At 42.8% G+C, this 25,903-nt stretch overlaps 1 protein-coding gene across 2 annotated transcripts in view; it reads left to right on the forward strand.

Moving 5' to 3' along the window:
- Positions 1-4,513: 4,513 nt before the first annotated feature.
- Positions 4,514-25,903, forward strand: part of LOC144055498 (protein ELFN1-like) — a 61,996-nt gene continuing 40,606 nt past the window's right edge. For both annotated transcript variants that reach the window (XM_077571496.1, XM_077571497.1), the window contains exon 1: positions 4,514-4,781. The gene's annotated coding sequence lies outside the window, so the exon portion shown is untranslated. The remainder of the gene's footprint in view (positions 4,782-25,903) is intronic.

A 25,903-nucleotide genomic window follows, 5' to 3' on the forward strand; every position in this document is an offset into this window, starting at 1 on the left:
GCTCTTTTAGCGTTGGTCGATGCTTTTGGTCTTTGAAAAAAACGGCTCGGGCGTGAGCTCCTCGCGACCGGCCGCCATTTTTCCTTTGTCTTCCATTCTCATCTCCTGCTCGACGCTCTAGCTCCGCCTCTACTGACTCCCACCCGATCTTGTCAAAAGAGAGTCATCGCTGCCCTCTAGGGGCCAAAAATAGTCCTTAGGCACAACAGACCTAATTGAAACTTTCACCACAGATGCGGAAGGCTTCCCCCCACCCGTTTCAAAAAAATAAAAAAAAATAAAAAATTGGATGACGTCTTTTGACGTCATTGGCAGCGCTCCGTAGGTTTTTACTTGACGTCTTTAAACGTCAGTGGCAGTGAAAGAGTTGAAGTCCGTTATGGGGAAGAGTGAAATCCATTTTGCATGCTGGAATTCTTTCTGGGTTAAACTTCCCCATGGATTTCCCTCTAATTGATTCTTTTTAAATAAAATATCATCTTCACACTTTTCTGCTCGGATTAAATGCCTCAAGCCCCCCCCACCTTTTTCTTCCAAAGATGGACCCCCTTGAGTGCCAAAGGAGATCCCCAAACATACGTAAGTCTTCTGCTCTTTGAGGCCATTTTAATCGCCACACATGATCATTTTTTAGCATTTGATCTAGGAAAACAAATGAAAAAAATGAAATGTCACTTTTTATGTAGCCTTTTAAGCTTCTTTTGGTTCCAATTCCAGGAGTCCTTCGTGCGCAAACATCATCGTCCGATTGCTAACACGTAGACGAGAGCGATTGGCAACATTTGAGTTCTCACAGGATCATGGCGGCCATCTTTTATGCCTGGCCATAAACCGCAAAACGATGAAGTCAGCTCCATGAGGTGCCAGTATGAAGCCTCTTCGAAATTGTTCCTTGGAGTCTTTGCTGACGGTTTCAGCAGGTCGTGTTTGCCTTTGAGCTTGTGCACATCACTTTTATGCGTGTGTGTTGGATAGTCTTCTTGTCATTGACCTACAAACGGCGTGAGAGCCTGCCAGCCAGCCAACGTGGCTTAAATCCTCTCTTCTTCTCCCTTTACCCATCAGCCCCTTCTCTCTCGTCCCCGAGCCCGCGCTCGACTGTTAAACATCACACGGCCTGGCAAATTCCCGTCAGCGCAGATGAGAGCGGGATATTCACAAAGACTTCCAATCCCGCTCTTTTTTTTCCCGCCCCGCAAGGTGCCTGGGGGACGTCATTAGCGTTGTTAGCATGTGGAGACGCGTGAGCGCGAACGTGCGGACGCTGGTGAGGCTTCAGCATCATTTCAATGATTGCGTTGAAGATCTCGCACACTTGATGGCCTGTTTGGCTTGGCGATCAAAAGACGCGCACGCACGCACGCACGCACGTACTTGACATGTTCATACATCTTTAGCCACGTCACGTGTAGCAAACTGGACCTCGAGGCATGCAGCGTTCAAAGCCCATCAGAAAAAAAAAAGCAAATGAGGCAAAAATGTGAATGATTGAAATGTAACATCATCCATTTGGGGTCAAATTTGATCTCTAGGACACGAAAGTCTCCAAATGAGCCTAACATGGCCACTTGAAAGCAAAATGGCAGACTTTCTGAATATTTTCGGCAACACGTTCCTGAGCCTGTTTTTGTGGCTGACACCAGCTTTGGGGACCAGTCAATATTTTGGTGACCTTTCTTGGGATTTTCACGTTTTATGGCGAGTCATCAAACTTCGTATACATACACACAATGACAAAATGAATTTTGTTTTTCACAATTTAACGGCCGGGTAGAGTAGCCAAAAATTGTACTTAGAGTAGCGGTACTTCAAAAATAATTAAAGTAAAAAGTAGTCGTAAAAAAAAAAAAAAAAAAAATCACTCATGTGGAAGTAAAAATGTATTCGCTGAAAAGAATACTCAAGTAACTGCTTGAACATAAAGTCTGATTTAAAAAAAAATGTTTTTAAACAATGTCATCAGATAGACAAAATCATACAATTATGCGCAAATGCTGGCATCTTCAAATCACAAAATAGAAAAAATAAATAACTTCTTAAGCTCATCGTGTTCTAACCTTTGCCAAGCAGGCATGCGCAATTTTTTGTCCTCTTTTCTGCTCCTTTCATATTTAATTCATTGTTTGATTGGCGCTAATATGCGAGGATGACGCTCCCTCCAAAAGCAAACGGTGGCGCTCGGAATCGCAATCGGAAGAGGATTGAACTGGTCTCTAGAAAGACTCGGTCGCCATCGTCATATTGAAGAGTCGTTCAAAAGACTCGATTCGTTTGTGAACGTCACGTCACGAGTCATCATTCAAGCGGAGCGCTTACGTGAAAAATCGCGCTAAATCTAATGTATGAATGGGGCGGCGCCGCGGCGGGTAGCGACTCTAGTGGAGCCCGATAAAGCCGAGTAAGAGTAGCGTTACTTCTTCACACATCTACTCAAGTAAAAGTCAAAAGTATCGTGTAGTAAAACTACTCTCCGAAGTAAATTTTCTTCCAAAAGTTACTCAAGTAAATGTAACTCGTTACTACCCACCTCTGTTAACGGCTAAGTATTCTTTAACTGTCCAAAGTTGAGTTCTAAGTTGAGTAAAATGGCTGCTGAAAAAAACAAAATGGCTCCTTTTCTATATATTTTCAGCATTATGTTCTTGAGACTTTTTTTATGGCTTGAATTGTGATAGTTCTCATATTTGAAGTTGTTAAAAATGAGAATGGCTACATTACAAAGCATTTACTTTGTTCCTTCTTTTTCGTCACGATTTAAATATCTCAGGCAACTGTCGCTTTTGCTGAATGCTTCTGAGCCACTAGGGGGCAGCACATAATCTTCCCATCGATCGCTGACGAGATCATTGACTTGAGACACGATGATGTCAGAACAGGTTTGGTGACATCATGTAGCCTCTCTCTCTCTCTCTCTGTCTCTCTCTCTCTTTCTCTCGCTCTCTCTCTCTCTCGCTCTCGCTCTCGCTCTATCTCTCTCTTTCTCTCTCTCTCTCTCTCTCTCTCGCTCTCTCTCTCGCTCTCTCTCGCTCTCGCTCTCGCTCTATCTCTCTCTTTCTCTCTCTCTCTCTCTCTCTCTCTCTCTCTCGCTCTCTCTCTCGCTCTCTCTCTCTCTCTCTCTCTCTCTCTCTCTCTAGGCAGGTGTGAGGCGACAAGGTCATTGTCATAGCTGAGCAGGTGCTGCTCAAAGGTTTTGTTTTTTTTTGGGGGGGGGGCAGTCTAGTGCACGTGTGTGCGTGCAGATGAGGCGAGGTGGTAAAGCGTCAAGGGCGGCAAACAAACAAAGCAGGAAATGTGTAAACAACCATGACAGACAATCAGCAAACGTTTCATTTGGTGTTTGAGTCTCATTGTGAAGACTTTGGACCTTCACTGAAACATTCGCACAAGCCAAGGTCAGGTTTTCAAAGTAGGGTTTCAAGCCAGGTTTGGGATTTCAAACATTTTTTCATACCTGGGTTAGGCTTTCAAAGTAGGGTTTGAAAAGAGGCTTGTGTTGAAAGTTTTTAAAGTAGAGTTGGGTTTCTGTTTCAAATGAGGGTTTCAAGCTAGGTTAGGGTTTACAGTTGGTGTTTCAAACTAGGGTTTTAAGACAGGTTTGGGGTTTCAAAGTAGGGTTTCAAGCAAAACTTGGGGTCTAAAAGTAGTTTTCTAATCAGCTTTCAATTAAATGTCTATTTTTCAAATCAGGGTTTCCAACTATTGTTAATGTTTTGCATTAAGGTTTCAAGCTCGAGTGGAGCTTTCAAAAGGTTGGGTTTCAAATTGTGTTTGCAAGCCAGGGTTAGAATTTGAAGCCAGATTTGGAATGTAAAATTTGAGTTTCAAGCCAGGGTTAGGGTTTCTGGGCAGTTTTCTGATTTAAAATTAGTTCCAAACCAGGTGTAGGCTTTCAAATTAGGGTTAGTGTTTCTCAAGTTTTAATATCTTGTTGATGCTGAATTAATGAAAGCGATGACGCTAATGTTGTGGCGACTCTCAAGCGTCACATTGTTGACTCCCCCTTTTTTTGTGGGGGGTGAAAACCCATCTAACAAAAACAAGACCTAATGAGTTGAAAATGTGCACGACAATTTTCCTATTTCAGATTTTTGCTCGTTTCAACTTTTACCTTGGATGTTTTCTGTCATATTTTGTTGAATCTTTTCGTGGAAAGATACAAATTTGGGTTGTTTTTACAAGAAAACACCAAAGAGTTTGTATTTGTATTTTTATATTAAAACATGGGGAGGGAGGGGTGGGGGGGGGGGAATCCAACCCCAATCTCCAAGATACAATACATGCTGACTCAGAGTATTGTTTGTTTTGCTATCTAAAAACTGAATGCACCTCATTTGTCCTCTGCTGGAACAGGACAGCTGGATGAGAAAACAAAAGAGGAGGAGAATTCCGACAAATTAATCACCGTCTGCGAGAGCGAGAGCAAGAAAGAGAGAGAGAGAGAGAGAGAGAGAGAGAGAGAAAGAAGGGGGAGCCTGACGCAGTGTGTTCGCCACAAACTGAGAAGAGGCAGAGGAGAGAGAGAGGAAGAGGAAGAGGAAGAGGAGGCAGTGCATCATATCACACCACCACCCCAAAAAAAGAAGGAAAATCCTTGCCGACATCCAAGCTCAGCCCTCGCACGCTCCTCGCCGTGCCCGAGGAAGGTGCACTCCGAGCGGGGGGGGGGGAGAGAGAGGAGGCGGGAACCGGACGACCACGACGACCACCAGAGGACGGACGGGGAAAACGGAACGTTTTTTAACCCGACGACGAGCTGCCGTCAGCGGATTGGAGGCGGCCAGGTAGGAGCCCGGAAGCGGAACGTTTGCGCAGGAAACTTTGCTTTCACGTCCCTGCGCAAACATGTCCGTGCGTGTGTGTTTGTGTGTGTGCGCGCGCGTGCTGATGCTTGATAGGCAGCTGGCAGCCTGCCTGCGGATGTCACTTTATTAGGCACCGTGCAAGCCGGTACGAAGTGTTCCTAATATTTTGACCTCCCGGTGTTGCCAAATCGACCAAATATTCGGTGCGGCTCTCCGCGTCATCCTAAACTGGCATTCGGTGTCAGCTCTTCAAGGGCTACGGGTGTACCTAATGAAGTGGCCCGCGGTGCCGGTCTAATGTAACGCTGCTGTTCAGCACCTTGGACAGCGATTTTGCAGTTTTTCTTCCTTTTTCTTTTTGTTTGCAAGGTTGTTACATGTCACGAATGGGGAAAAGGTCACGTTTGTAAATGAGAATTATTTTACCTGGTTAAATATCGGTTAAATAAAACAAAAACAAAAAAACATAGAATTTTATTTGCTTTTTCTTTCCCAAAATGAATTTGTTGCTCTTCTTTTTGCATTGTGCACTCTAAAAACTTCTATCCATGTAATAGGGGATTATTTTTCACACAGTGCGATAAAATGACCAATTTTCCCATCAAATTATGACAAATCAATGTTCAGTCATGCTTTGAGAATACGTAGTGTTGCACTCAATGGATCCTTTCAAAGCCGTCTAGTGTTGGATAAGAAAACTTTTTTTTTCCCTACGAAAATTGAACTGAAGTAAAACAAAAATAATAATAATAATAATAAAACTCCAAATTTTGGCAAGACTAAATGTGAATTTAAGTGGATTAATTTAATTTAAATATTTAAATTTAAGGAATATTTTTTTGTGTGGGATTACTAAATGCATCTTAAATTGAATATTAATTATTTTGTGCAGGATGACAGAATTCGAGTCAAATTGGAGTCATTTAATGCAATTATTTAATTGAACTAATTAATCCTTTGGAGCCATGATAATAAATGTTAAATAAAGGTTGGATTAATTAAATTAAATGAATGAAATTCATTTAATTATATAGTTAAAATTGGGTTTGAATGACATTTCAACATTTTAATTTAATACATTATTATTTTTTGTGCATGACTGGAATTTATTACACTAGAATGTAGATTTTTGTTTTATTTTATTTATGTTTACAGCAGGATGACTAAAAGGGACTTTAGTGGGATTAATTTTTATTCATTTATTTATTTGCAATTGGAGGATGCATGGCCGACTGAAAGTTCAGTTGGGGACATTTTCTTTTTTCTTTTCATTTTAATTGCCTTCTTTTATTTCTTTTTTTTTCTTTATCCTAGAGTGACTAAACTGAACTGAACTTTTTTTTTAACTGCAGGATGACTAAACAAGACTGTATTCATTGACATTATTTTTTGTCCATTTATTTATGACTACAACTTCACCTATTATTAAGTTACTTTTTTTATGAAGTCATTTTCCTTATGCTAATTGCCACAGACACCCGAGGTCACGTGTTTTTCACGTTGATGTAATCAATTCTTTACGATGACATAAATCAGATGGTGGCTGCCGTTGAAGTCCTGAAAGAGTCATGTTGGAGCGATGCCTTAAAGGTGTTTGACATTTTTATTATCCAAACATCGAATAAGGGGGCGGCCTTTGGGTTGCTACCAAATGCCATTGAGCTCTCATTTGGACATTTTGTGGTAGTCGTGTCAAAACAACCTTCTGTTAGATCAGCTATTCAAGGAATCAATAATGGTGAGGTGGCTGGGATCAACATGATCAAACATGAAGCGACGCCTCATGATGACAAACGACAAACAGCACACCTTTTCGAAGTATGGAGCTCCTCAGGGTAATGTTTTAGGTCCATTCATTGTTTATTCGGGATGACTAGGTAAAGGGGTTCCAATAGGGAGACCGCCCGCGGGGCTATTTGTGTCACGGCTAAGTTGTCACATTGCAATTTTCTTCTCCACCAGAGGGCGCAACAAAAAAGTGGAATAGTGTTTTTTTTTTTTTTTTTTTAACAAATATGTTGGCTCGCGTGTGTCTGCAAACTCGCCTCGATGCAGATTTAGACTGCACGTTACGCCGGTCACAAAAATAGAGCCCGAGGTCTCCCTCGCACTCCTGTTTGCCGCCGCCGCCGCTCTTTGTGTGTGTGAGGATGTAATGGCGATGACAAGTCGGGGTTGCGGCGAGGCCGCGCTGAGAGAGAGGCTGGAGTATGAAGTCGTCGACGGGAGTATTTAGAGGTCGCTCATCTCGCTTGCGCGCCACGTTGGCGCTGCGGTACATTCAGCAGACACTTCATTCGGTACAAACTTCGACTTTCCAAACATAATAAAGCAGAATTTTTTGTGATCACGCAACGATACCGACACCAAGTACCGATACTGGCAACCGATGCCGCAAGCACTTTTGATGAAAACATAATCAATTAGTACAATGACAGATAACTGTGAACAAAGTCTTTCTTTCTGAGTCACTTTTGTGGATGTTTCCCAAAAAGCCGCAGCGCAGCAACTTCTGGCAAGGAGGACTTGCTCACGAGGCTCACTAATCATGTATCATTAGCATGAGATGCTAACATCTCAACTAAAACAGAAACAGACTCGAGTCCAAAACACTGTCATACTGGGCAGCAGAATTAGCACGAGAAGTTAACGTAACAGTCGACATCTTCATTCCGTTTTGCGCTTAAAATGGAACTTAAAGTAAACCTATTTTTTTATTGATATATCCTATGTGGCTCCACTAGCCTAAACACAGTGTTCGAATTCATATTTTGTTTCCGGCACAAGAACTAAACAGTCGAATGCATCTCATTGGGCTGCCATTTAGTCCTTCGTCTCCCGCTGCTGTCGACTAAAATTGACGTCAAAGTGTCTTATTGCGAACATCGAAACTCTCAAAGTTCTGGTCAGGTGTGACGTTCGCAATGCGAGCCCACAGCGGCTAACCCTGTAATGTATTGCCTGATGCTAAAAATCATAAATCTCTCTCCTCAGGAGTGCTTCAGTGGTATTAACACTGAGAAATTGAGGGAACATGAAAAATGAGTACGTAGCGGACTAAAGCTATGCTGGAAATGCACTTGACTTGACGCATACTTGTAAAAACATTTGAATATTGCACTATAGGTGGATAAAGGACGCACAGGGTCAGAGGTCAGACAGTGGAGTCGGTGTCAGTTCAGCATGATAATGACTTTGGGAAAACCAATTGTTCTTGAGTCTGTTTGTCTTTACTCTAGCGCCCCCCTGAGGGCAACAGGTCAAAAAGGTCACCGCAGGTTGAGCGCTGCCCAATGCGAGGCGTGACCATCAGCGAGGAGATCGTCTCAATCGATGCCTTTTTGTTTACAAAAAGCTGCTCGACCAGACATCATTTGCTGAGAAATGAGAGAACATTAAAGGGAGGGAAAAAGCTCCAGAAGGTCATTTATCCAGATGGACTCAAACGCAACGCACAAGTCACACTCGGTCCAAATCAAAGTTCTTCGTTAGCCAAAAGCTGCTCGGTACACGGAACAACGGACATGAACTGATGCGAGTCCAATTTGAGCCAGGGTGGCGACTGCCACGTTAGCATGTCAGGCTAATTGTGCTGCCATTTTTCTCAACTTCTCAGTATTTTGGTTCAATCCACGTGAATTGGACTCTCAGTTGGTATGGAGCCACTTTTGGTCGCAAGCTTGTGGCCCGTTAGTCCTATTTGAGTGAAAACGCAGACCCATATGTTAGCGTTGTGCGCTAATTCGCCAGAATGATGTCACGCATTATTGCCTGAGGAATGAGGGAGCGTTGCTTTAAAAATGAGCACAAGAAGCTAAAGTAGCCTTCGTCATCTTCACCCGATTGGTGTACCTAATGTTTCGACAATTTAGCAGAACGGGAAAGTCAAAACCGAGTCAGAGTGATGCCTTTCATTCTCCTTTTGCCCTCACGCTTTCTCTGTCTTGGTCTTTATTGCATGCGGACCCGTCGGCGAGTCATCCCTCCACGGGAATGAACGGGTTGCCCCGAGGCAGCCCCCGCCTGAGCCCAGCGCCATCGCTCTCTCTCGGAATGTTCAGGAAAAACAGACTGTGCAAAGAGGAGATAGAGCCCCTCCTTTCAATCCTTTTACTGTGCGTGCGCGTGTGCGTGTGCGCGTGCGTGTGCGTGCGTGTGTGTGTGTGTAGGTGGGGGGCATTGGAAATATTCTCTTTAGTCATTACAATGATCCCTTTTAAAAGCAAAACTTGCATTTCAGATCCCTTCTACTTAATACTGAATGTAGCTCGCTAGCTAGCTACTGTTAACTACTCTAATACAGTGACATACAGCACATACTGGTTTGTTTTTACAAACAAATAAGCTTCTGTTAAGCATTGTGTTGTAGTGATGTATTTTTTTTCAATTTCTCTTCGGTAAAGAACAGTTTGGCAGCGCCAACATGAGCAATGTTCTGGAATTGGATGCCACGATGCGAGACAAACACAAACACCCGCAGCTTGACAGCTTGGTTCCAAAAAGTCGCTCGCTTAATATTAACACGTAATGTAAAGCCCTACAGACAGGCTAACAGGAAATGAGCAAAACACTAATGTCATTTTAAAATCATAAAAAGTAATGGAACAACTCATTTCTGCTTCGACCCCGTCCCAATACTAATGCAAATTTGCTGTGGGCCATTCTCACGTCGTTCCTGCCGAAAAAAAGTGTGCCGAAAATCTTTCAGCAAGGAAGCCAAAGTGCAACTGGAACACGCCGAGCAACCTGCCGACTCTGTGACAATCCCTCGTTGAAAAAATGATTTATTTATTTGAAAGAAGAATGAAAACAGTTCAATCTTCCAGCGTCGCATTCTTTCATATTTTTGTGCCGTTCGGGGAACGCAAACACAAAATTTCGACGGCGAAGCAACACATCCGCAAATGAATGCGGTGACGCAGAAGACGATGATCTTGGCGAGAACGCACACGTGCGCGCGCGCGCACGCACGCACGCACGCTGACTGAAGTAAGCGCGCGGATTAATAATGCAAGGCGTTCCCTGCAGGAGGCTAGTTAGCATTTCAGGAAGATTGCGCCTCTTCCACTGGGGACGCGCTAATTAGGAAGTTATTGTTACAAGTTGCAACTCTCCTGCGCGTGCACGCGCGCGCGCACGCGCGCAGAAAGTGATCGCTGAGCAAGAGCTCACACGCAACTTCGCCTCTGTTTGTTGCTATGACGACAGCATCCTTTGCTTGCTCTTAGCCTCTTTTTTTTCTGTTCACTTAATATGTCCGTGCGTGTTTCAAGTCTTGTCTTAACACAAAAACATTTGTAGTTTTCAGCCCCTGTATTTTGCCAATGTATTTTTAGCAGCATGAAATGTCCTCGACATGTCTATCAGTTGACCCACAAAAAAAGTGTCCAGAAGCCACGCCCCCAAAACACAGGCAGTCTGCCATTTGGACTTTGCTTTTTCAAGGTTCGTCATAAAACACAAACCTATTTTGACATTTAAGGATTTCGGCCCTGTAGTCAGTGTATCTTAGTAACATGAAATTTGGTAGACATGAAATATAAATAAAATGAGTAGACCCACAAAAGAAGCCACGCCCAAGAAGACGCAGGCAGCCCGCCATTTTGATTTTCATATTTCAAGGTTCAACATAAAACACAAACCCATTTTTACGTTTTAAAGAGGAAGTCAACATTAAACATTTCTTGAGAATAATATGTTATATATGACCTCACTCGTCTAAACTTGACATTCTGATTAACGTTACATTTGTGCAATATGAGTTTTGAAGCCAAATCCAACCATTTTTATCCATCTCAGAGGGCGGCCATTTTGCCACTTGCTGTCGACTGAAGATGATGTCACAATCACGCGCAATTAGACCTGAGACCTGAGCAACTGTGATGTCATTTTACAACAAGTGGCAAAATGGCCGCCTTCTCATATGGATTAAAAATTGCTGGATTTTGCTTCATAACTCATATTCCACTAACGCAGTATTAACCAGAATACCGTATTTAGACTAGTGGGGCTACATAGAACTTATTATTGTGAATAATTGACTTTCCCTTTAAGGACTGAGCTTGTAGCCGTGTGTAGCTTAGCAACATGAAATTTGCTAGACACGTCTATGATGAGTCAAGTTGCCCAAAAGTTTGAAGACGCTTTTGGATTTTAAAGTGACAAAGTTTGAAGACTCATCAAGTACCACAAATTGAGCCACCGTAGCCGGCAGCTTTCATTTTATCTGCCTTTTTTTTTTTTTTTTTTTAAAGTTTCAGCCCAGTTTGAATCCCGCTTGTTAGTTTTGATCATAGTTAGTCAAGCACATCCCGTTTTTATTTAGTCCATTTTTAGTATATTGGTTTGTCAGCAGATTATGATGAACATTTCTAAAACTATTTCACACAAAATTTTCAACAACAAGTGGCTACTAACGGCTCCATGCTACGAGCTAGTAAATTAGCCAGCATTAGTTAGCGGTCGGATTAGCATTATTGTTGAAACGTTATAGCCGTTGGATTCATGTTAAATGCTAATTATTAATTTACTTTTTTTTTTTTTACTTTTAACCGTGAATCCAGCAACTGTCCGCCTCATGTGTTTGTGCACGTTGCACTTGCTAGCTGCAGATTTGAAAGGGGGCGCGTCACTGTGTGTCACATGACAGTGAGCAGCAGAGACGAGATTTGACAAAATCATTATTTTCGTCCTGTTTTTGTTCATGAACGAAACCGTCCATAGATTTTAGTCCAGCTTTGACTCGTCTTCATTCGTTGTCGAAAATGCACACTCATTTAGTCCATTATTGTTTATTGATGAGTTTTTTTGTGGGTAATTTACAAAACATTGTGAAACCCCTCAGTTTTCCCCGCAACGTTTTTTTTTGGGAGCACGGCGTTGAATTTTCTCTCTCTTGAGGTCGCCACCTTTTCACGCGACTTCGCCGCACTCGGACGATACCGTATCGCTTTGCCACTGCGATATGCTGCCGTGCTTCCCAGACGCCAGCATATCGCCGGCGGTGCGTCCTTGAGCGCTGGCCGTGACGCACGAAGCCTCGCTCGGGCCCCTCCCAGCCGGCCCGAGCAATCCGGGCCTGATTGTGAGGGACATCTCTGTGGTTTAATGCAATTTGTCGGGGGACGGAGCCAGAGAGGTTTGACTGATGTATTGACTTCCATATAAGAGCAAGGCTGCAGGGCTAATCTCATTTGGGCTTGCTGTGATGAGATTCTGGCCTGTTTTCTCTCCAAGATGATGTGACTTTGCTCCTGACATCGCATCATCTCTTTTTCCAAGTGTGTGCGTGTGCGCGTGCGCGTGCGTGCGCCATTGTGATTTTATCTGCAAGTGTTGTTCTCACTCGAAACGTCTTCCTTGACTTTCCTACATTTATATCACAGAGCTTTTTTAAACTTTAAACTTTAAATTTTATTATGAAAGGCCGAGCATACGTCAGATTTGCTCTTCTGCGTTTAAAAGCTCACCAAATGTTGCTCATCCTCGTGGCAAATGCATGTCCGATTAACGGTTGCAGGTGTGACCGTCACAAGTGGGCTCGGGAGCGACTTGAACAAAATTCAGCCCCCAAAGCCGGTTTACTTGAGCAAGTTCAAATTTGGTTTATCGGGAGGCGATATCATGCCTGAAAACACACAGGAAGTCTGTTAGCAACATGAAGGCTACAAAAAAAAGAAAAGAAAAAAAAAGATTGACATTTTTTTTTAAGTATGGGCAATGGTTGCATGCATTAACGTCATTTTCACCAACATGAATACGATGCAATATTCATGTTGTGATATCTATCATGAGGAGGAAAAAAAGTCTCAAGAAGCCATGCCAAAAAGTCGGCCATTTTGTGTTGAAGGGTCCATTTGAGGGCAAATGGAGTCCTTCAAAACTCAATGCATCCTAGCCATTTAGTTCTACAAATTGAAGTGTGTATACCAGACGGATCAGTGCTACTGAATTGCAAAACATTTCAGCTTTTTGCCATTGGATGGAGGCGGAGCTTGGCGGTGATTTGATGACTTGTCACAAAACACCAAAAATTCCACAAGGCTATGAAAAATGTTTACCCCGGAAAAGAGTTTGACTTGGCCACATAACATTTGGTAGACACGTCTAACATGTCCTGAGTTGGCTGGCGACGAGTTGAGGGCGCACCCTGCCTACTGCCCGAAGCCTGCCGGGATAGGCTCCAGCAACCCGCGACCCCTAGTGAGGAATAAGCAGTTCAGAAAATGGGTGGACGGACGTCTAACGTGTGGAGAGCCACAAAAAAAGACGTGCCTAAAAAGATACATAGCATAGCAAGACTGACATCTTGGGTTGAAGGTTCCATTTGAGGGCAAATTCTAAGGAATCCTTCAAAACCGGATGCATCATGGAGATTTGCTTCTACAAATTGAAGTGCCACTAAATTGTAAAACTGGGGGTGTCAGGCAATTTTTAATTGTAATTAATCACATGACTTCAATAGTTAACTCGCGATTAATCGCAAATATCCGTTCTAAATGTACAATAAAATATTTTTATTAAAGTTTTCATACTCTTGTTAACATAAAACAGGGATGTGATTTTTCCGCTAATTCGCGGAATTCCGCTTTTTTTATCTCCCCCCCCCCAAAAAAAATTCCGATTTTTATTTTATTTTATTTTTATTTATTTTTTTTTAGTAGTATTTCATTGTGTATGCACATGACTCCGACAGATAACATCTTCTGCTATAACAAAGACATTTGTGGTATGCTCTAATATGAGTTACTTTTCATTTGGTCATGATACAATTATTTGTTCATGAAATTTGAACTCTTCAACATTATTTATGTGTTAACTTAGTAATCACATTAGTTAGATATGATGATATTCTCAGTGATAGTTTTTAAAAGCAAAGGCAGTCCAATGTTTTTGAATGTGACTGATTTTGAGTTGACTAAAACTGCCATTTTATATGGGATAGTTCAATATATGCATTATTATTAATATTTTTGCTGCTAAACTTTGACGTGGACGTGCCTGCTGCGTTGCGGCAGGAATTCCCCCACTACAAGATTTCCAAGTAAAGGGCGCTCATTAATCGTGCGTTAAAAACATGAGTGGCGTTAAATGAACTTTAAATTAACGCACTCATTTTGACACCCCTGTGCACTAAAACCGTTTTTGTTATTGGGTTCAGACGGAGCATGACGGCAATGTTTGATGACTCCACATGAAAACACCAAACCCTCATCTACAAGCTTGCAAAAGAATTCGGCCCCGAAAGCCAGTTTCTTTCCCTCCGAACATTTAAGACCAACAAAAGCCTAATGAGGAAAAGAAAGCGAAAATGTGCCGCCATTGTCAGATCCCTTTTGCCTTTTCCAGGCTCCTTCAAAGACTACCAAATATGAACTAATTCAACGAGACGTCTGCCTGCATGTGTCCGCCCGATTGGCTCCCGGTTCGTCGTTAGCCAGGATTCCCGCCGTTGTCATGGTAATGCACGTCTGCGAGAGATCTAAAGGGGTGTTGTGTGTGTGTGTGTGTGTGTGGGGGGGGGGGGGGGGGGGGGGGTGATAGAGGAATAAGGATCAGCTAACACGGCGACAACTGCGCTTCGGTCTGGAATCCATGCCATGGAACACCCCCCCCCCCCCTCCCTTCCTGCAACATTCCCCAGGGGGCCCCCGTACAAGGGACACCCCCCCCCCCCCCCCCAGCGGTCATTCGCACTATACATAGTACGTCGTTTTAAAATTGCACATCTGCATCTTCAATCAATAATCACCATGAATTGTGCTTCATTCAAGTGACTTGTCTTTGTTTTAGTTTGTTTAACTTGAGCAAGAATCCTTCTGAGTGAGTCAGAAAACAGGAAAATAAAATTACTAATCGCATGGTCGTTTAAAAAAAAAAAAAAAAAAGCCCTTCTATACACGGTTGTTTCAAAAAATAAAAAGCGCCTCATTATACATAGTAATTTTTTTTGTTTTGTTTTTTAAACACCTAACTTTACATGGTCGTTTAAAAAAATGTTATTTTTTTATTTTTTTTTTACACTCCTTACTATACACATGGACGCTTAAAAAAAAAAAACACCTTACTACATACATGTTCGTTTTGGGAAAAAAAGAGCATGCCTTGGTCGTTTTTTTTTTTTTTTTTAAATAAAAGCTTTGCTACTATTCATGATCATTTACAAAAACGTAAAAAATAACCAGCCTTTCTATACACAAGTGTTTTTTTTGTTTTTGTTTGTTTTTTTAAAGAAAAAACCCCACCTGACTCAGGTCATTTGAGACGGTCAATTGTCATTGCTCTGGGGGCCCCTGCTGGCTGAGGGGCCCCAATCAATGCCTAATGGCAAACTACGCCTCTGCGTGTGTGTGTGCGTGTGTGTGTGTGTGTGCGTGTGTGTGTGTGTGTGTGCGCGAAAGCAACACTTTTCTGTGCTGCTTCATAATTCAGACAGAAGATGAAAGTGAGTCAGTCTGACTTTGAAGTGGTGTCTGCAGGCGCGGTTTGTTTGCTCAACTGCAGCGAGGAGCAGGTGTCCGTTAAGATGTTAATTACGGGGGAGGCCTTGATTTGTGCAAACGGATCGTACGATGACGCGTCGTGTGTTGTGTGAGAGCAACTTGAGAGTACAGTTTGGTCACGTGTGTGTACTTGAATCGCTCGCTTTGTGCGCGCGTGTGACGTCACGAAAGACCTCCTTCTCCGCACAAGCCTTTCATTTCCCACAATGCCATGCATTGGATACAATTGCTGCCTCGCTATGTGGCAGGCGTGTGTGTTGATGTTGCAAGTGAGAGACGAGCGTCGCTCTCTGACAGCTGTTCAAAGTGTGACACGCACTCGAGAGAGCGCGCGTATTGTCGGAGCGCTCGCGTCCTCGCCGTCTCTCTTTTGACACTTTCTGACGATGCGACGTTGTTGTTCTGTCACGTCCACTTGCCGACTTGTCGTGTCCCGTTGCTAGTCACAATATTAGGTACACTCGCCAGAGCCGTGTCTAAATTTCAGGGCTTGGCATGCTGAGAGTTGTAGCTCATATGTTGAGAATTTCTTACGGAGAATTCGTTCAAATTAACATGAAAAATAACCTGAACCGAAAAAAAAAACCCAAAACATGAACGGCTTCAGCGACAACATGAGCAGAAATCGTGTTGTCAACGGCAACAACTGCAGAGGCAGCGGCAACATCCTCAACAATGTCGGAACCAGTAAAGCTGAATTGAACAAACAAACACAAACTGAATAGCGTTAGGACTTGTTGGAGCTGTTGAATCTGAAACAGCACTAGATTTTTTTAAAATTTATATTTGTTATGCCATGTTTAGGCACTTTTCGACACCGGAGACCAACGATAGGGACAACGTGACGTCAACATACGGCGGTCGACAGTATCGTCAAAATCAACATCGGCAAATTGAGTTCATCAGCAACATAACATCGACATCATCGCCAACAAAAAAACTCAAGAGTCAAGTTGCGGAATGTGAAAGGTTGCGTTGGAGGTCGTCGGAGAGCGCAGGACTCCGTGATGTTGCGGCAGCCGAGTCGCTCACGAGACAAATGAACGTCACATTTGTCGGACATTTGCTGTGTCGAGTTTCTCTTTGATCGCAGATGGGACGAACCCGCCACCATTGCGACGACGACAGCAGATCTTCAAACAGCAAAAAAACAACAAAAACAAAACCAAAGACTCATCTTCTCCGCTGCTGTTTTTCGTCATTGTCAAGTCAGATAGGGAAGGAATTTCAAAAAAATCAGCCCAGGAGAAAAGTGACGGCGCACACATAAAGATAAGAAAGAGAAATGTTCCAATGGATGGCCATGTTTTGTCTCTCTTACGTTTTCGACACAGAGGAAGGCGGCCATTTTGTTTTGAAGCAGCTCATTTTGCCCATTTCGCAAATTTGAGCCTCACGGTTTGTCATTCGCAGAAAATCGAACCTCCTCATCTACAAAATTCGCCGACAACTTTAAGGCAGTTACTCCGGTGCCACCGCGTGGAATCTTGAGGATGCTTTTAGTTAAGGATGTTTTTTTTTGTAGCTGCGTTTTGAGTTCTGTTTTGTTGGCGCGCCATCAAAAGTAAAAAGTGAAAGCAGGCTATGTTTTTTTTTGTAACGATGCCGTTACAATTTCACAACGTTTATTATTGTGTATGAAAACAGGAGTTCATAGTGCGCATGACAAGTGCTTGTCATGGTTGTTATAAAAGAACTCGACAACGAGAATCCAATATGTTGTCAGAGTGTTTTGCAGCTTTTAATGGGCAATCTTGTCCTCACATTCAGCAGTGTGAAACTCAAAATAAAGACAAAATAAGACAGTTGGATAATAAATAAATGACTAAAACTGAAAATAAAAACGGATATAAAAATACATAGAAATAGAAATAAAAACAACTATATATATATATATATATATATATATATATATATATATATATATATATATATACATTTGTTTTTAATATTTATTTATTTATTTAGAATTTTGGCAGTTTTGATCCTCCATAAGTCAGCCATGACCTTGATAACACACACATTCACAATCACAACATATGTACGGCAGAAACTCCAATTAGCAGATAATTCGACAGTAATTACTTTAAACTAGCAGAATTAATCACTTTAGCCTTCAAATAACACTTTAACATTTGAATAAGCAACATTATACGAAACAGGCATTGGAACTAGCAAGCTTTTCACGGCGTGTTTGAATTCGAAGCGATCTTTTGCCGCTCTCTCGCTCTCGCTCGCTCTCTCGCTCTCGCTCGCTCTCTCGCTCGCTCTCTCGCTCGCTCTCTCATCTTGGCATTGCAAATCTCGGCATTGCAAAACTGGCAGTTAGGACGCTGACTCGCATCACACAAGTCAACAATGTATTTATAGAGCACTTTGAAAGCAACCCGGCTTGCCATGACAAGTTTGCTGTATATTATTTCTTTTCTTGTTGTTACCATAGCGTAGCGTTGCGAACATGTCTGGCGAATGACGAAAGCACGGCATGGGGGGCGACTTTCCCAATCGCATGTTGTTTCTTTAGGAACGTTACGGAGGCTTAACTTGCTTTCTTGATAAGCGTTTCATATTTCTCGGCCAGCCAAAATGCCTTTCTATGTCGCTACGCACTGAATGCGTTGCAAAGTAAATAACGATGGCGGCGTACGTCCAAATACACTTTCTACAAAATGTATTCAACTGGAAATGATTTTTGAGAAATTAATGTCAGAGTTATGTGAGTAACAACCAAATAAATAATATAGAGCAAACTTTCATGACAGTCGGAATTCCTTTTAAAACAACCGGACGGAAAACAGCATAGGTCAGAGAATTGAACCCTGTGGAACACCATACGTTCTATGATGCATGTGAATTCAGATTCTACATATTTGGCCGGCTCCTTTTTTTTTTTTTTGTGCCCGACATAGTTAGTATGAAGATATTACAATTCTCACACCATTACAATTAATTACAATGACCCACATCACATGCACTGCATCATCCGCTTCAATTTGAAAAAAAAAAATCGAATCAAATTTTATTTTTCGGTGGGTAGTGATGTCTGGTGGGGGCTGGATTTCACTTTCCTTTCTTTTCTTTGATCCTTCCTCGGGTCTCCTGACAACCTCACGATTCTAGCTGGATTCTGAAGTATTCGGTTTAGATGAACGTTGTGGGATTTTGAAGAGGTTTTAGGTGATTAATGAGTACACACTCACACACATGCACACACGCACATTCACAAGCACATTCTCGCACACATACAAAATAAAAATAATAAAAAATAAATAAATAAAAAAGAGAGAGAGAAATGATGATGACATGTAGAATCAGTAAAATTACCGAATGAACAAAACTGAGCTCTCGGGAAAAAAAAAATAATAAAAAATCAATAAAGAAGGGTTAAATTTCCAACGAGGTTAAGACTCACCGATGTACAGTATGTATGATAAAATGTGCTCATCCATGCCATGTGTAGTCACAGCCACAGTCGGCCTCGTCTCTCTGAAACCAACATAAAACCCACAAATGAAAAAAGCAGAACCCCCCCCCCCCCCCACACACACACTCGTCTTCTCTCCGCATATGTGCCACAATCCCCGCATGATTTCCAGAGAGAGTTGCTGCTTAGCATCAGCTGGCATCCAAACGAGCTGACTCGATACACACACACACACACACACACACACACACACACACACACACACACACACAGATGTGCAGCAAAGCAAGTGGAAAGAAGCTTTTAGGCCTTCGCCCAAGATTTTCCGAGACGACTTTTTAGTTGTGCCACGTGAGCGTCGCGCCAGTCAACCGTTCGCCGCTCTCATCAAAAGCCGGCATCCACGTTCGGGGCGTCTTCTCTGCCGCAATGTATGACTGGCGCTGTGCCGATGTCAAACGTCTATAAAGTAGCGTTCCTAAAGAAACAACAAGCCATCGGGAGAGTCCCCCCCCCCCATCCCCCACGCCGTGCTCTTGGCATTCACCAGACGCTTTCAAGAGTTCTTTTTTTTTTTCTTTACAGGAGAGCTCAGTATTGTTCATTCGATTTGACATCATCATTGCTCTCCTTTTTTTTTTTTTTTTTTTTTTTTAAATCCAACAAATCAATTAAAAAAAATTAATAAATGTTTTTTTTTTCTTTTTTTTTTAAAAATACATATACATATATATATACACATATATACTGTATATATATATACCCTTTTTTTTGTATGTGGGTGAGTATGTGTATGTGCGTGTGTGTGTGCGTGCGTGCGTGCGAGCGTGTGTGTATTCATCAGTTCACCTAAAGCCCATTAAAAAAAAAAATCCCATACTAATAATATAATATAATAATAAATTGCCAAATGCAGAAACATCAATGTAAGTTATCACGATGTAGTGGCTCTCGCTAACAGACAGAATTAAGTAACCGGAATTAGGTTAAAAAATTCTATATACGTAGACCATGTTTCTATAAATTTTGATATTTGGTTTTTATTTGAGGCAGATATTTTTTCCATTAAAATGTGATTTATGAGGAGGTTAGACCATTGGTCGATATTCAGAGTTTGTTTACTTTCCCAGTTAACAAGAATAGTTTTTTTTGCGATAGTAAGGGCTACAAGTGTAGATTGAAATTGTTTATGTGGTAAGTCAGTTGTTGTTAGGTCACCTAGCAAACACAAGTTTGGAGATAAAGGTATCCTACAGTCCAAAATAGCGGAAAGTTTTTCTAAGACTTTAGTCCAGAAATACATAACCGGAGTACATAACCATAAAGCATGAACATAAGTGTCTGTAGTGTTTTGTAAGCATTGGAGACAAATGTCGGAGTCTGCTTTCAAGAGTTCTGATCGTGCCTTTAGGAACGCAGCTGTGGCTTACCTTGTTTTCTTTAAAGCCGCCATTCGAGGTCACTACGCACCCACAATGCGTTGCCACGTAAATGACAATGGCCAAATAAAGTTTCTACAAATGGAAATGATTTATGAAAAATAAATCTCACAGTTGTGCTCGTAACAACCAACTAAATGATGTAGTGCCAACTTGTCGTGACAGTCGGGGTTCCTTTCAAACCCGGGCCCTAATCAACATGAACACATCATCATCCTCACTGGAAAAACGGAGAAAAACAACTCAAATCGATGACGTTGAATCCAACTGTTAAATGGGCAGCACAGTCAACCAAAAAGGATGCTATTAATTCTGTCCAATGTGCTCGGAGTGGATGTTGTGTAAAGCAGCACATTTCGCCTCATTAAACATTAAAGCCAGATTATTGCGCTCATACTAAAGTCACACTCGCATAGAGCTTTATGAAGGATCTTTTTAAATTGTTAAAGATGTAAATGCAACATTAAAGTGTGTCCTGATCAGCAAAAGGTCCTGAAGCCAATCACACTAATGAGATCCGCTGGGATGTGTGTGTGTGTGTGTGTGCGTGTGTGTGTTTGCTTCCTTCAGATGTACTGTACTCTTTTTTTTTTCTTCTTCCTGTGTCATAATGCGTCTTCAAAGTGCGTGCGTGCGGCTCCGCAAGGTGACGTCCGGCATGCCGACTGCCCGTGCCGTCACCTGGCATCATCAAAGACATGACCCTTTGTTATGTGGCGGGATGGCGTCGCTTCGTCGCGGTCGGCTCTTGCTGAGATCAGAGCTCGGCGCGCATTAAGAGAGCGCGCTGGCGACCAGGATGACGGCGAGTCATTAGACGTTAGGCGGGGGCTGTCATCAAAATTAATTAGGGCTTGTTATCATGTAGCGATCGTGTAGATGTTGGAGCCGGAACGATTTGGTATCTTTAATTCATTCACTGGCAGACATTTTCACGGAAGCAAGCCCCTTCGCTCCCGGCTGTTTGACTGGATTTGGACAGATTTTGCAAGGACCACAGAATATTCAGTTCTGTCGCCATATAACATGGAAGCTACCAAAAGAAAGATTTGAGTCTCTTCTTTCATCAGGGAAAAAAGTCTATTTGTATCTGTTTCCGTTTTGCAGCCATTAGCATCAGGATAGAGCTAACTTTCATCTTTATTCACAAATCTGTTGAAAGCAATGGGAAAAAAGAGCTTTTTGCAACATGGCCCTGGTTGATATCTTAAAATGAATTGTTAAAAATAGATAAAAATCGTGCACATACATTTTTGGGACCTTGGCAATATTTAAACGTTTCTATACGATGGGAGCAAATGAGTTAAAAGGGAAGTCAATTCAAAAGTGGTCTTTGCAATATTAATATACAATTCATTGCGGCCCCACTCATCGAAGCACGTTCTTCTAATTAATATTGCGTATGTGGAATATGAATTATGCAAGAAAATCTACCCGTTTTTATCCACCTCTGGGGGTGGCCATTTTGCCACATGCCGGCGACTGAAAATGACATCACAGTTGCTCAGGTAACAACCAATCACGGCTCACCTGTTTCCTGAGTTTCGTCAAGTGACATCGGCAAGCTGAGCCGTGATTGGTTGTCACCTGAGCACTGAGCAACTCGAGCCATATCAAGTGACAAAATGGCTGCCCATGAAATGGATCAAAACGTGGACAACAACTTTGTTCACATCAAATACACCAGCAATGATGACTATTACAAACTAGTTGCGCAATTCAAGGCTTTTGCTTTTAGCTTGTTTTTATACAGCTTGGAAAATTCAATCCGTCAAGCATAGCATCAAACAATCTTCTGGACTACATTGTCACTTGTTGCTAGGAAGAGTTCACATATTTCTGATAGTTAAGTAACCTTGCCACTTTTTTTCTCACACTTCTTTTACATATGAAATCAATATTGTTAGATTGCTGTATTAACCGCTTGGCTTCATTAAATTTGCCTTGTCACTAGTTGCTAGGCAGAGTTCACAGGTCTCTGCAGGTGGATAATCACTCCGCTCCCCCTTTCCACCCCCTGCTGGCGTCTTCATACTTTTAGATGCATAGATTGGATCCGGAGAGTCTTTTCGGACTCTCTCCTACTCGCACGGAGACGTTGTGCTTATAAGGAACGCGCGCCGGTGTCCAATTTGCTCGACGACCTGCGATGCGTACCGACGTGTGCCCGTCTAATAAATGTCAGCCGAGATTGCGCCGCCTGTATAATTGATGAGCTGCTGAGGCGGTGACGAGCATTGCCATAGGAACGGGGCAGCACCAGCGCCACAGCGGGTAGAGTGACGGATGGCCCGGGAGTCTGAGCCGCAATAATAATCAAGTCCTGCCAAATCTGCCTGGTAGAAAATTTGCCTAGCAACAAACCACAAAGTTGAATCCTGTGGGCAGTTATATTCGAGCCCTTTGAAATCTGCCCGGCAACATGTGGAGGTACAGTTATTATCAAGCCCGGTGAAAATTGCTTAATAGCAGCAGCAGGGAACATTGATGTTTCTGCATTTGGCAATTTATTATTATATTATATTATTAGTATGGGATTTTTTTTAATGGGCTTTAGGTGAACTGATGAGTGCACACACGCTCGCACGCACGCGCGCACGCACACACACACACACACGCACATACACATACTCACCCACATACAAAAAAAAAGTATATATATATATGTGTATATATATGTATATGTATTTAAAAAAAAAAGGAAAAAAAAAAACATTTATTAAATTTTTTTTAATTGATTTGTTGTTGTTTTTTTTTTTTTAAAAAAGGAGAGCAATGATGATGTCAAATCGAATGAACAATACTGAGCTCTCCTGTGAAAAAAATAAAAATAAATAGCAGCAGCAGGGAGGGAATAATCAAGCCCTAGAAAGTTTGCACACACCTGGGCAGTTCAAATCAAGCCTTCTGAATTCTGCCTAGCAACTAGCAGTACAACTGAATCCGGTGAATTCTGCCTAGCAAAAACAGTGGGGCAGTTCAAATGAAGCCCTAAAACGTCTGCCTAGCAACAACTAGCCCTGTAAAAACTGCCTAGCAATAAGTGACTGGGTGTGTCTTTTGAATAAATAAATAATACAACTATATTCTAAAATAATCAAATCAATAAACATGCCATGCCCCGCAGCTCTCTCATCTCCTCCGCGTGGGGGAGGCTTGAGGTGACGTGGCGGCAACTTTTCACCGCGATAGCTGTCGTCGCGCGTGCGATAGCGACAGAGATGAGGAAAGTTGGAGTGATGCAATCTGTGATGGATGAGGCCTCCGGGGAAGACGGGAAAATGCTAATGTGCACGTCCAGGCCTTATCGAGCCGCTCGCTTGTGACATCTTGCCAGCCGCCGCCGGTCTGCCCGCTGCGATACGGCCGCCCGTCAACGGGCGTCTGAAACCGTGCGCCGTCATTCCCTTTGGCGGCACCTCACTCCACTTCTTTGCACTTCTGCCGGGAACTCCGCTGCCTTTTCTTTTCTCGATTCATAGATTCATGGGACAGTAAAATAATAAGCCTATTCCTTTTTTGGTTCTTTTTTGTGTGTGCTGATTTTGACTCTTTTCCCACATAAGAACAACATGGAATTTTTTTTAACTCTTTGACTGCCAGACGTTTTCAGAAAAGGGATGCCGTGGGTGCCAGCCGATTTAAGCATTTTTGACTGATCTTTCAATGTCCACAGAAAATGATGTGTTTGGACTATGGAAACACACATACTACCAAATGAAAGATTGGACTCTCATCTTTCATCAGAAAAAAAAGTTTGTTTCTACCTTATTCCGTTTTTCAGTAATCAACAATAGAAAATGGTTAGTTTCACCTCTGTCTTGAAAAAAAAAAACGTATTTTAACGTCTTTGGCACTCCTCCATAGGATTTTACTAAACGTTATTTAACGTTTTTGGCAGTCAAAGAGTTAAGGGGGTTTCTCATGTTTTTATTTGCTATAGTGGACGCCAGGATAGTTTGGCCGTAACGTCTTTAAACTTACCAAGCTTATATGCAACATTTTTAACAGTAACATCATGCAAATCTATTCATCCATTTACTACCGCTTATCCGGGGTCGGGTCGCGGGGGCAGCAGCTTTAGCAGGGAAGCCCAGACTTCCCTCTCCCCAGCCACTTCAGCCAGCTCATCCGACGGGACCCCAAGGCGTTCCCAGGCCAGCCGGGAGACATAGTCTCTCCAGCGTGTCCTGCGTCGTCCCCGGGGCCTCCCCCCGGTGGGACATGCCCGGAACACCTCTTCAGGGAGGCGTCCCGGAGGCATCCGAACCAGATGCCCAAGCCACCTCAACTGGTTCCTCTCAACATGGAGGAGTAGGGGCTCGACCCCGAGTCCCTCCCGGATGATCGAGCTTGTCACCCTATCTCTAAGGGAGAGCCCGGCTACCCTGCGGAAGAAACTCATTTGGGCCGCTTGTATCCGGGATCTTGTTCTTTGGGTCTCGACCCACAGCTCGTGACCAAAGGTGAGGGTAGGAACGTTGATTGACCGATAAATCGAGAGCTACGCCAACGGACCGATACAGCGTCTCCCGCTACCTGCATCACCCTGCAAGCCCCCCGGACCCCCCCCCCCCCCCCATTCAGACCGCGAGCCGCCAGATGACTGGACTCAGCGGGCTGATTTATCAAGATGCTGATTTGGGCCGAGCCAGGGTGAAACACGGGACAAAGCGGCTTCCAGCGCGATTGGATAATTGTTGGCACAACACAAGTCAGGCCTCGGGGCAGCACCGGCTATCACTTCCCCCTTTGCTTTGTTCTCGCGCCTTTCCTAATTTCCTTCCTTTTCCCCGTTCTCGAACCTTCCACCCCCTTCCTCGTGCCTGTCATGTCGGAATGACATGAAAAATAGATGGCGGCGCCTTCCCCGGATGGCGCTCGGAGCGTGACATCTACCTGATTAAACTGGCATCGCGTCTCTCCGCCTCCCCCCGCGGTTTGGCAGAAAAGAAACAAAGATCGTTTGCTTGTCGAGAAAAAGGAGCTCCTTTGAAAATAAAAAAGTTCTTCTCCGGCTTCTAAACATTCTTATCTGAGTCCCCGAGCTACGCTCTGCCAAGGATTTCCTCATTTTGGATTTTGACTCCAGTAGTTGCAGCATGAGAGCCAGTTTCCGTTATCTCCTATTCTCCTCCGTCTGCTCGAGAATTGCCGAGAACCCTTTAAAGAGACGACGGTACCATTATTTTAATAAAGTTCTTGTTTAGATTGAAGTGTAAGATAAGCAGCAATAGGATTTTGCAGAAGATTGTTGTGAAAATAGTTTTGTTCAAAGTTGGGTTGAGAATTCTGACAAGAACCTTCGAAACCGACTGCAGTGCTATCATTTTAATAAATACTGTTTGATGTACGAGAGTTCAAAAAAGGACATGAAAATATTGTGCTTCATGAAAAGAAGTTGACAACGTTTCGACGTAAACGAAGTTGAAGACTGCTTGAGTTCTGATGAGAAGCCCGATCACAGACCCGATCAATTCATGCTCTTTCGCACACACTCTAAAAAGGATTGATTGATTGACTTAAATGTAACATGTGATTGTTAATCAATAATTTCCTGAATGCCGGGAACGCCCCCTTTGACCTCTGAAATCTGAGTTGAGAAGTTGGAGGGGGGGGGGGGGGGGCGCTGGACTTCACCGACCGGTTTAAATCTGACGTCACTTGTTAATGGCGAACCTCATCGTGAATGGCAAAACATAATTGACACCATTAGAAACTTTTGTATCTATTTAT

Source organism: Vanacampus margaritifer, chromosome 7 (genome assembly GCF_051991255.1).
Source record: "Vanacampus margaritifer isolate UIUO_Vmar chromosome 7, RoL_Vmar_1.0, whole genome shotgun sequence".
Classification (NCBI taxonomy): domain Eukaryota; kingdom Metazoa; phylum Chordata; class Actinopteri; order Syngnathiformes; family Syngnathidae; genus Vanacampus; species Vanacampus margaritifer.